At 43.2% G+C, this 9,126-nt stretch overlaps 3 non-coding genes across 3 annotated transcripts; 1 reads left to right on the plus strand and 2 right to left on the minus strand.

Annotated features, from left to right (window-relative positions):
- Positions 1 to 34: 34 nt before the first annotated feature.
- Positions 35 to 107, minus strand: TRNAV-CAC. Its single transcript has one exon. It is a non-coding gene; the product is annotated as a tRNA-Val (tRNA).
- A 580-nt stretch (positions 108 to 687) lies between these two features.
- On the minus strand, positions 688 to 760 carry TRNAR-ACG. Its single transcript has one exon. It is a non-coding gene; the product is annotated as a tRNA-Arg (tRNA).
- A 5,378-nt stretch (positions 761 to 6,138) lies between these two features.
- Positions 6,139 to 6,212, plus strand: TRNAT-AGU. Its single transcript has one exon. It is a non-coding gene; the product is annotated as a tRNA-Thr (tRNA).
- The last annotated feature ends 2,914 nt before the right edge of the window (positions 6,213 to 9,126 follow it).

Below are 9,126 nucleotides of genomic sequence, written 5' to 3' on the forward strand. Positions count from 1 at the left end.
GGGGGGGGGGGGGGGGGGGAGTGGAGAAAAGAAGTGTTTCCGCCCGGTTTCGAACCGGGGACCTTTCGCGTGTGAGGCGAACGTGATAACCACTACACTACGGAAACCTGCTGGAAAAAGTTTCCCCTAGTTCTTAGTTCGTCTGTACTACATGCCCTTTTTCTCCGTCCCAGTTCTAGTGTAAATGCGTGTTCTGTTGATGTGCGTGTGCATCTCCGTACCGGCCTCTTAAATCAGAGAAATCAATGAAAAGTACAGACCAGGCACTTGGAGCATTCAAACCTGAAGCTGAATCCTTAATTACTTTTTCTATAAATGACTGGAGGGGGGAGAACAAAAAAGAGACTTTAACCTTTCATTATTATTGCTCAATCTGAATCTCCGGATACTAATGTGTTCCCCTTTGCTCATAAGTTATTTAATAAGTTACATCCTTCGGCCAAAATGGGCAGGCGAAGCTAGGCGCGACGTGGGGACTACGCCCTTTTCTCTGGCTACGCTTTGATTAGCGCCACCGCAAGGTCGAATACGGAATTTACTTTGCAAAGAACTGATGACCCCAGCTGTGGTCAAAAGCGGCGCCCTCAGGTTTCTGAGACTTTCAGGCAAACCTCACCTTGCACGGTTTTTTTTACTCCGTTGAGCTACTTCAGGGTCAAGAAGGAAGTAAAACAAGCCTGCACACACCGAGCCAGCCAGGAGTCGAACCTGGAATCTTCTGATCCGTAGTCAGACGCGTTATCCATTGCGCCACTGGCCCCGCACGTAGGTGACAAACCGGCGGTTATAATTTTATAACAAACCGGGCGGCTGCACCGGCCCTCTCTGCAACGTCCGGTCTTGAAGTAGAAAGTTGCATTTGCCTGGCTGGCCTAGATTCGCAGTGCGTGGACGCCCGGGTGGCCACTTCACACGTTCGGTTGTCTTTACTCCTTCCTTGGCCTATCTCTGCCGGCTGAAAAATGGCGATGGGAGGCAAGCCCGGCGTCTTCTCTGCCCTAAATCACCTCAACATTCATGCATTCATTCATTCGACCGATATTACTGTTCGAGGCACTGAATACACAACCGAGAAGAAAACAGATGCTTTCCTTGCTCTCAAGGTTATATGGTCGTGGCAGAGACAGATAATAAAGCACTAAATAAATAAAATGCTGATAAGCGCGTGGAGGGAAAAACAAAACACACACACACACACACACACACACACGGAAAGGGGATAGAAAACACACACACACGGAAAGGGGTTAGAAAACACACACACACACACACACACACACACACGGAGAGGGGATAGAAAACCCAGCAGCGAAGGTGATGAACGAGAGAGAAATACAGATACCAAGGGGAAAAAAGCGATCAGGGAAAATCGCCAGGGCAAAGGCCTGGAGGTGGGAGTGGGCTGGGAGTAATGTCAAGGAGGCAGTGCTGAGTGGAGACGGGTAGGAATGCAGGCAGCCTGAACTGGTAGGGCACCCAGTTCAGGCTGCCTGCCCCCTTTCAAAAACATAGTACTCCAAAGTCAAATGTTGGTGAAAATGCAAGTCAGCTTTCACTCAGGAATATGGGTGATCTGCGGAGAGAGGTTAGGCTAACCCATTTCTCTGGTAAACCTAGAGAACGGCCAGATTAAAGCCATCTCCAGGACTCAAATCTATTGAGGGATTTTTAAGATGGGGCTGAGAGAATGGAACGTGGGAAATGAAAAGTAGGAGGGAGGGGGACGAGCAAGGGGCCAGGTGCAAAATCTCACCAAGACTCTGTTTTCTTCTCCCGTCATTGCTGTTATCGCAGGATCTGGATAGTACTTGCCTCCTGGCAAGTCTGCAGCTTCAGGCTGGCTGGAAAACAACATTACACTTATGTAAATAATGTAATCTTGTCCCATAACAAGATTCAAAATATCAAATAACCATGGAAAAAGAACTCAGAGAAATGTGTGCCAAGAAAAAAAAACTGTGTCCTTTTAAAATTTGCCTACAGCCCATGCGGTTTTAGGTCCTAACATGGCTTCAGTCCTGCTCACTCCGACAGGAAATCCTGGGAGATCACCTTGGAGGCCTTTGACTGGTACTCTGTAAAAAATTGGAAGCCATTGTAGAATGGCATGATCTGACTTTTTCTTCTCTTTCTAGGTCGTTCAAATAAATTTTTTTTCTTAATATTTATCAAGCAAGACTGTACGAGGCACCCTCACTGCATGGTGCTCCTATCTCAGAATTTGACACCTTTAAGAGGAGCATGCATCATCGACTCACGCACACACGAATGCTCACTTGTTTTTCATGTGCTTCAGTCTCTATTTCTTTCTTTCTTTCTTTTTTTTTTTTTTTAAAGATGACCGGTAAGGGGATCTTAACGCTTGACTTGGTGTTGTCAGCACCACGCTCACCCAGTGAGCTAACCGGCCATCCCTATATGGGATCCAAACCCGGGGTCTTGGTGTTATCACCACCGCACTCTCCCGAGTGAGCCACCGGCCGGCCCCTCAGTCTGTATTTCTGAGAAGGAATTATTATCCCAATGCCTGGTCAGCATTGTAAATAAGATGAAAGCCACAAAATAAGAGTAAAACTGCCTGATACTGAGAATGTACACATTGAGATTAGAAAATATTTGTTTTCTGTTCATAAGGTTTCAATAGCCCTTACAAAAAATACACGTTTCTGCTCTTTCTGCATAAACATTATGGTAGACCTAGTTATGGATTCCTCCCCAGACAATAGAATAGGGGTCTATTCGCCAGGTTTTGTGCTACTGACCTTGCTGTGGATTGATTGAATTGTGTCCCTGAAGGTTCATTTATTGGAAGCTTAATCCCCACTATAACTGTTGAGGGTGGGAAATCCTATTATGGTAATTGAAAGGTGGTGCCTTGAAGAGGTGATTGGATTGTAGGACCATGCTGTAGTGAATTAATTAATAATGGTAGTCAGGGGCAAGGTTTGAAGGGCTTTAAAAGAAGAGAGGGTCTGTCTCTCTCTTCTCTCTCTGCTCTGCCATTTCACAATGTGATACCCTGCCATCATTGTTGCCACCACCAAGGCCTTCACCAAATGTACTCCCTGGACTTTGGACTTCCCAGCCTCTGAAACAGTAAGCAATAAATTTCTTTTTCTCATAACGTACCCATTTCCTTGTATTTTGTCATAAGCAACAGAAATGGACTAATACAGACCACTAGGGCAGTTTGGTGATTATGGACATAATCTCAGAATAATACTTTTAAATATAAATAAAAAGATAAATACATAAGATTTCAAAAGGAATCCAATTACTGTATATTAAAATATATTATCAAAATATTTTAAAATTATGACAGAGTAATATTTGTGGTACTTTATTAATGTACTAAAAGATAATATCCAGCAGGAGGGTCTAATAAACACTGTAATTTCAATGCAGTAGTGAGTGTGAATGATATTTTAAGAAATTTGCAACAACTGTATTTTGATGTGAAAATATTTATGATTTCCAATAGTGATACTCACAAAGGGTGAAATACCACTGTGGTTTGGTGCCTGTCTTCATAATGGAAGCAAACACAAAATTTCAGTAAAAGTTAGTTAAAATAAAAATTTATTTTTTCATTCAAGTTCACAGATCAGCCTCTCCGCATTAGAAGCAAGAGAACATTTCTGTTTCCATAGAGGAGTCTGGAAACATGAACCATGCCTGCCTGAATTTTCAGAAATGAAGCAAGGTGGGGTGCCTTCTGGTCCTATTTTACCTCTTCACATACTCCAGATGCAGAGGCCAGATCCTTGGGCATTCCTGGAAGTCACAGGTCCCAACAAGCTCCTCCAAAAGAAACTGTAACCCAGCTGGCTAAGTTTCTGTCCATATTTGCTCTTCTCAGTGTTTGTCTACAAAAACCTCCCTTTGTCTTGTAGGCTTTGAAGGCCTCTCTTGGCTGCCTCAAATTTCTCAGCCATGTTCACACAAGGTATGCCCTTACTTTGTTTTTGGAAATCTTTCTACTGGGTCTTCTTTTGTGACAGTTCCAGTTCCAGCTTCCACTCTTTCCTTTGGTGGTTGTATCAGTCAGAGAAAGAGCATAGAGAAAAACAGAATCAGTAGAAGAATACACACACACACACACACACACACACACAAACACACACACACACAGGAATTGGCTGACATAATTGTGGGTGGTTAGTGGCAGGTCTGAAAACTGCAGGGCAGGCCAGCAGGCTGAAAACTATCAGGCAGTCTCACAACAGAATTTCTTCTTCAGGGAAGCCTCTGTTTTAATTGTAAAGTCTTTTAACTGATTGGATGAAGCCCACCTACATTACTGAGGATAATCTCCTTTATTTGAGGTTAACTGAGGTAGATGTTAACCACATTTACAAAATACCTTCACAGCAGTATCTAGATTAGTGTTTACTTGAGTAACTGGGTTCTACAGCCTAGCCAAGTTGAAACACAAAACTAACTGTATCACATCGGTGGACCCTTCTCCTGTGTCAGTACACTGTTCTTTCAATTCACTCCCAGGAATGTGGAAAACTGTACTGTCACTCCCACACTTCTTTACATTACTATCAGCAATCTGTGACACAGCGATCTGCACCTTCTTCTATTTCAGATGTGTGCAGCGAAGCCAATGTGAGGTTTCCATGGTCCTTCCTGGTCACAATGGAAACTGAATAGAAGATAAGGTCCACACCCAAATTCTATAAATGATTGCTCAAAATCTCAATTTTCTTCCAAGACTTATTTCTGGCTAAACAACTCTTTTGACTTCCTAGAAATTCTGTTCAAACTTTGTCAGCTGCCAGTCAAAAGAAAAACCCAAATCAACTGGCTCTGCTGTCTGGGTCTGCCATAACTTGGTCAAAGCCATATTACATGTGACCGTGTATTTACGATTATATTTGCTCCAAGCACTCTAATAATATGATGGCTAATCATATAATATTAAGGATATAGGTGCTTATTTCATTGAGTCTCAGTCAAACTGAGTGTTGAATTCACAGACTTTCAATCTTTGTAAAAAGATAAGAAATTTGGCAGAGTCACGGGCTTTTACTGTTGCTCCCATCATGTATTTAGGCCAACGTTAAGTGTCAATGGTGGCCTTATAGTGTGACAGAGAATTCCTTCAAATATTGATACAGCTCATAAATAGTGAAATATCGATTTCTGCATTATCACCAGGACATCAGATGTCAAGTAAAACAGCCAATGATAATGATAGGGTTTACTTGGGAAGTTACCTACACAGCCATGGCAACAATTTGTGAACTGTTGTTCAGTGCTTCACTAAACCCCTTTGTTCAAATTATACTCCCAAGGATGGATTTATTCAAATAGAACAAAATAAGTTGGGAACGTTACAAATGCACAAGCCTCCACGACGATATACAAATTCTTGTAAATGCTCTCAATTTGACACCTTATCAAATCAGATCTTCTGGACAAGTATTAGAACAAGAAATCTTCTCTCCCTCTATAGCTACATAAGGGAGGGGACCTCTCTATCTCTTTCCAAGATTAGATTAATTATGAAGTATTGCCCTTTTAAGTCGTGACTCTGGAATTCGATTACTTAATCTTATAAGCAAGAAACAGGTAGGTAGAACCCAATGTTACGAAAGAAACGAGATAAGGAGTGAATGAAATTTTAATTAAGTTACAGTTTAATTTAAAAGCCGTGAAATAAAAAAGAGCTTGCTTTCTGGTGGGACCCGTTCTTGGTGCTGGGAATGTTCTGGTGTAAATGTGTTAAACGACCCAGAGGAGTGCTCGTGTAAATGTGGCTCCCCACCCACCCCCCTCGACGCCCCAGGTCATGCTTTACCCACGTTGGGATAAGCTGCTAAACTCTAGGCCTTCTAGCAGTTTCTCAGCGCAGCCTCCTCTTGCGCGCCCCGGGGGCTGGGGCTGAGGCTCGGGCTCGGGCTCGCGTCCGCGTTTGCCTCACCACACCCCCGCGCCAAGTACTCAGTTTTCCTGCCCTGAGCGGTTTCCTAGGTTTTTAACTTCTAAGCTGAGGTTAACCTTCAGAGTCTAGAGAGGCGCCTGGGCTGCTCCCGACGTTCAGTAACAAAAAAAGAAACAAACACAGAGAACAAAAACAAAGATCAATCCTTCCTTTTCCCTGCCGATTTGGAGCGCAGGAGGCATGCGGGCTCCGTGGCTTAGCTGGTTAAAGCGCCTGTCTAGTAAACAGGAGATCCTGGGTTCGAATCCCAGCGGGGCCTTTCGTAATTTTCTTAATAACGATAGCAGAGGAAAGTATAATCTTGGAGGTTATTTTGCCTCATGGGGTTTTACCACAGTGTTTTATATTGAATGTAGGAAGATAGACTCTAGTTGTTTACGAAAAAGAGGCGAAGATGGAACTTTATCTTTCAGAAGAACAAGTTCCGGCATTTCTTGGTTTTCTTACATTTTTATTCTGCAAGTACTATTTTTTTTCAGCAAATACAGAAGGAACCAGGGGAAGTAGAAGGCAAAGTCACCAATTTAAACTACAACCAACATCATAATCTCTAATCATTCTATTTTCTTTCCTGAGGAAGTCCCAGATAGATGCACTCTCACAACCTGCAGGCAGTGTTTTTAGAAAGATCAACCTTTGAAATGATTGATAAATCCGTTGTTGAGAAAGCTGCAGCATCTTTGAAAATTCATATCAGCCAGTAAAATCCAACTATATAAAACAAGCTGTGATTAATTATTTTAAAAGGTTGTATTGTACTCAGAGTTTTCTGGAAAGGAGAAATCAAAGCGAAAACAAACATTTGTTACTGCGACTTCAGAAAAGAAGCTGTCGGGGACACGCATGCATTTGATTGCGTATCACAGGGTGGATAGCCCACTAGAACAGGCAGACTTGAGTAAATCCAGGCAGGGTTCAGGTTCCTTCTCCCAAACTCTCTAAGAGGGAGAAAGAGAAAGTGAGAAGTGGGAAAGAAGTCAGTATTACTCTTAGCTGAGTCTCTGCACAAAGAAACAAGACCAGGGAAATGGAGAGTCACTGTAAATTTACCAGCCCTCTCATCCATCTCCAAGACCCGCCCCCAACCTGCTGGCACAGAAAGTTCCAGTAGCCTGGCTTTTGCTTTCAGAGCACATTATTGGGGACCGGAGGAGCGGGGGACGGGGCCCGTACTGGGGTACTAAAGCACATAATTTCATGTAGGTTGTTAGGGGTTGAAATATGATCTCCTGTCCTACCTGTGGAAACAAAATGTCCCAATACTTTGAAGAATAGCCCGGGAAGCAACTCTACTTTCATGGAGACTTTCTCCTCCAATTTTGCTGCTTAATTTTCCACTTTATAAGCATCAGGCATCAGACAGCAGTGGGAAGACAGACCCTCTTTTTCACTAGATCCTTCTATCTTCTGCTCATGAAAGTGTTTTTCCCAAGACCAGAATACAGACCTCCTTCAAATGATGAGACAGGCTGGTGCAGATGTCCAAACACTTCCTGTCACCAAACCTTCCTTATCTCTACCCTCCTACTCCACTAGGCTCTGGGAACACCTCTATGAGATGATTCCAGCAAAGTGGCTGTCAACAGATTGAATGGTCTGTATCATTGAGGTCATGGTACTGGCTACTGAAGCTATAGAATACTCCAGGTGAAGAGTCTCACCATTTCTCCCAAAAGCCAATAAGTCTTCCTAACTTCATGTATACATCAGTCGTGGAAGCGATTTATGTGTAAAAGTGGAAATAATTTGCAATCAAATGGATAGCCATTCAGTGGCTATTTGTCAAGGGCCTATCAGATGCCAGGCACCATGCTAATCACACATGGGTTATGAGTTTGCCCTAAACAGACTGGTGGGAGAGTGAGGCAAATAATTCGTGGCAATTATAGTATAGTCGGATGTAATACCACTGGGAGAGCAGGGTGCCATGGGCTACATTTGGACACTTAATCCAGACTGGATGAAGGTGGAAGAAGGTCAGGGAAGATTTCATGGAAGAAGTGACAACCAAACTGAGACATGAGGAGGATGTAGGACTTATCCAGACAAGAAAATGGGCTAAGGAGAAGTGGAATAAATGTTCTGGGCAAAGGAAACAGTGTATAACTAAAGATGAGAAACAGATGTCCAGTTCACACATGTGGAAACAGTTAGGGGAGGGTATGTGCAGGTCTTGTCTGGAGATGACCACAGGACTTTAGGCATCCTCATCATTTGTGGCCTCATGAAGTCCACAGGCTGACTTGACTTGACAGTTGCTAAATATCAAATGTTTTATACTTTCTTTTAAAAAGATCATGAGTTACCAAAGCAGTGTGGAATGCATTTGGATTAAGTAGGGCCTCCAGCTGGGCTGTGAGGTTTTCCTATGGGCAGGTGGAGCTAGAAGGGACTGTGTTTCCCATTTCATTCTGGACAACAACACTCATCTACTTGCTTCATATCTGTCTTTGTGCGAGCCTGTCTACTCCTCGGGAAATGTTCCATTCACTGCTATATCTCAAGACCAGCACAGGGCCTGACCAACAGCAGTGTGATGGGTAATTTTATATGTCAATTTGAGTGGACCACAAGGTGCCCAGATAAGACATTGTCTGGGTTTATCTTTGAGGGTGTTTCTGGATGAGGTTAGCATTTGAATCAATGGACTCAGTAAAGTAGATTGCCCCTCTCAATGTGGCTAGGCATCACCCAATCTATTGAGGGCCTGAATAGAACAAAGGCTGAGGAAAGAAGAATTCGCCATTCTCCCCCCCCCAACCCCCACGCCCCACTCCCCGCTCCCACTTGCACCTTACGGGTCATCTTATCTTCTCCTGCTCTCAGATTTGGGATTTACATCATTGGCTCCCCAGGTTCTCAGGCCTTCAGACTGGACTGAATTAGTCAGTCCCTGCTTTCCTGGGGCTCTAGCTTGCACATGGCAGATCTTGGGAATTCTCAGTCTCCATACTTGTGTGAGCCAATTCCTCATAATAAATCTCTGTCTCTGTCTCTAGCTCTTTCTATAGATATAGATGGATGGATGGATAGATAGATAGATAGATAGATAGATTATGGTTCTGTTTCTCTGAAGGATCATGGCTAATATAAGCAGGTATTCAATTATGACAAAAAATACCATTTATCAGGCATTTATTGTTTTGGAGAACTCTTTTAAGCACTTTATATAT

Source organism: Galeopterus variegatus, unplaced genomic scaffold (genome assembly GCF_000696425.1).
Source record: "Galeopterus variegatus unplaced genomic scaffold, G_variegatus-3.0.2 Scaffold2717, whole genome shotgun sequence".
NCBI classification, from domain to species: Eukaryota; Metazoa; Chordata; class Mammalia; order Dermoptera; family Cynocephalidae; genus Galeopterus; species Galeopterus variegatus.